The 3,297-nt window shown below is 38.2% G+C and overlaps 1 non-coding gene across 1 annotated transcript; it reads right to left on the bottom strand.

The window, feature by feature from the left end:
• Positions 1-2,257: 2,257 nt before the first annotated feature.
• LOC123326928 lies at positions 2,258-2,364 on the bottom strand. Its single transcript, XR_006541399.1, has one exon. It is a non-coding gene; the product is annotated as a U6 spliceosomal RNA (small nuclear RNA).
• Between the last annotated feature and the right edge of the window lie 933 nt (positions 2,365-3,297).

Genomic DNA, 3,297 nt, shown 5'->3' with positions numbered 1-3,297 from the left:
ACAATATGTATATTTGCTCCTGATATATTTACCGGTGGGGCTTGCCCTCATTGCATGGCTCCTCATTTCACATTGGGGGGAACAAGGACATCTCCTTAGCTCCAGAGCTTTCCAGATCAGTGATGGCTATTGCGGACTGGGCTGCTTGACCAGCTCCAATGGCCCAACTTTTATTCCACTTCTTCATTCTACTTCTCCATGGTAGTAATACCAGCTTTTGAAAAGGGCTTCACTGCTTCCCTACATGCTTTCATCCACATTGCCTGATCAAGCCCTCCTAGTTCCTGAGGGGTGGGTTGAACAGAATATGATTAGGAGCTCCTGTACATAGTGGGTCATATACAACTTTCACCATCGTATTGTGTGCAGCGGGGAGGTTAGGGAGTACATAACTTTGGTGTGATTCTGGATCATGTGCTCTATCTGCCTATTGACAAGGTAAAGAGAATGAGAAAAAAAAATGAGGAAAGAAAGAAGAGAGAGAAATTGGGTAAGAAGAAGCAAGTAAGGAAGATGTATCAGAGTGTTAAAATAACAGGTAGAGCATCTAACCAACTGGAAGCTTCTGTTGACTAGATTACGTGCTCCATCAGGCAGACGTGGTAGTTTTCTTTTCTGGTCTCTGACAAGCCCTGAAAAGGCCTGGGCTTCTCATAGAGGCCCTCACTTCAATATTTGCTGCCTGAAGTGATTAAGAAGGATGATTTATAATGCCTTCTCTTGGATGGAGGAATTCTTGTATTTTTACGTGTATGAATCCCATTCACCCGTTCTTGTCATAAGCTAACTGGTAACAAAATTTTCCAACAATCTAATTTTCTCTTGCCTAGACAACTTCAAATAGCATTAGGGATAATATTTTTCCACTAGACTGATTGAATTCATGAGTTGCCCTGGTATGGTGTGGAAATACATGTATCACATTATAATTTAGTGAACTAATAGCTTTCCCAAACCCAGTGCAGACAGACCCACTGCCTGGCACAGTAACCTGTGGCAAGGATTAACTGTTGTTTTCTTCTTCATAGATTTCTGATTTTCTTTTCTCTCTCTGTCTCTCTCTCTTTTTTTTTTAGATAGGAGATTGTTCTTGGCAATCTCTAGAAAATCTTACCCATTCGCTTCTGTATTAACTTTGACATTTAATTGTGTTCTGCCTTTAACGTTGTTTCTTTTCTTTTCCTCAAGCATATCTGGCTAAGCTCACCGACTCAAGTGAAAACTTCTCAAGGAAAGTATTGTGGGCTGAATTGTGTCCCTCAAAATGCATATGTTTAAACCTTTAAAATGGGACTGTATTTGGAGGAAGGGCCTTTAAAAGAGGTGATAAAGTTAAAATGAGGCTGTTAGGCTGGGCTCTCATCCAATCTGTGTCCTTATAAGAAGAGGCGATTAGGACACACAAAGAGACACCAGGGATGAACAATATGGAAAAAAGGCCATGTGAGGATATGACAAGAAGGCGGCTCTCTGCAAGACTAGGAGAGAGGCCTCAGAGGAAACCAAACATGCCAACACCTTGGTCTTCCAGACTTCCAGAACTGCGGGAAAAATAAATTTCTGTTGCTTGAGCCACCTGGCTGGTGGTATTTTTTTATGGAGGCCCTAGCAAACTAATACAGATAGTGACCTCTTACATTTCTCTGACATATCTGCGCCATTGTGCCACACGCAATGCTCAGCACACAATTTAGGCAGCACTTAATAATGCTAGTTGTATTTGTTTTACTTTTTATCCTTCATGTACTTTTAAAAAATCCATCCATGAAATATATTTAACATAATTTGCTTCATAGGCGGTTATTTTGGTTTGTCAGCAAATGGCTTTCTATCTTCATTAACCAAGACTTAATCATTTGTTTGAATAGCTAATAGATGCCCAAGGTAAGTATTTAAACAGTGTGAAAGATTATATGGTGAAAGATGAACCTCCCTCACACCTTGGTCTCTCAGTTCTCTTCCCTAGAGGCAGCCATTACCATCAGTGTGTTGTCTGTCTTTCCAGATAAATCTTTGCTTAAAAGTGTGTGTGCACGTGTGTGTATAGAATATACACATCTATATTATAGATATATGGCATATATATTTATGCAAAGACATGCTTTAAGAAAATCTCTATATACAGATACAGATACAAATATACAGGTATAAATATATATTCTCCTCCGATATTTTTGCTTTATTTTGTTTTTATCAAATGATGGTATAATGCACACGTTTCTACTGTATTTTTACAGTCAGATGTTTATTTAAAAGTAAAAATATGGAACACTTCACGAATTTGTGTGTCATTCTTGCTCAGGGCCCATGCTAATCTTCTCTGTATCATTCCAATTTTAGCATATGTGCTGCTGAAGTGAGCATGACATGTTCTTTTTTTTTTTTTAAGATTTATTTATTTATTTAAGAGAGAGAATGAGAGAGAGAGAGAGAGAGGATGAGTGGGGGGGGGGAAGGCAGAGGGACAGAGAGAATCTTCAGCTGGACCCTGATGGGGGCTCAATCTCACAACCCTGAGATTATGACTTGAGTAAAAACCAAAAGTCTGACGCTTAACTGATGGAGCCCCCCATGCACCCCGACATGTTTCTACTTTTTAAAGAAAATTAACTTAGTAATAAATCTTGGGAATTGTTGCACATAGGACATACAAATCCATCTCATTCCTTGTTACTTATTTTACTGCATTTATTTTAAATACATTGTCCTCCCTGCTTCCTCCACCCTAACCAACACACTTTCACACAGATATCCTCATGGAGCACACACAGGAAATATTACTTTAAGGAGACTCATCTTGGTGTCATTTTCTCATAGGAATATTTAAGTGAAGGGTTTAATCAGGCACTAAAGCCATAGACATTAAACAGAAAGGCACACTTTTTAGGCAGTCCAAATAAGCAGGAATAGTAACAGTGGGACTTTCTCAGACTAGCCCCAGGTGTTTCTAGTCAGTACAATAACTTCAGGTACATACCAGCAATGTATTTATAGCCCATGTTCCATATGACTAATTGCAATTAATATTGCATCAAGGAATAATAGTATTTTTAAAAGAACATACATAAATCCAGCACACTAGAAAACCAAAGTGTTTTTTCCTGTTTCCTATTAGCACTTGTTCATTTGTATACATACTCTGCTTTAATTACAGACCAGAGCAATTATGTATTCTGCCTTTGCCTTTTAAAATGAATCATAAATACTACTGCTTGTTACTATGTTTACATGATAATAATTTTATATGGTTGCATAATAGTCCATCCAGTTGATGTATTGTTTCCTCTAATTTAAAAA

Source organism: Neomonachus schauinslandi, chromosome 1 (assembly GCF_002201575.2).
Source record: "Neomonachus schauinslandi chromosome 1, ASM220157v2, whole genome shotgun sequence".
Taxonomy (NCBI): Eukaryota; Metazoa; Chordata; class Mammalia; order Carnivora; family Phocidae; genus Neomonachus; species Neomonachus schauinslandi.
This window is presented reverse-complemented; position numbering and strand designations above follow the sequence as displayed.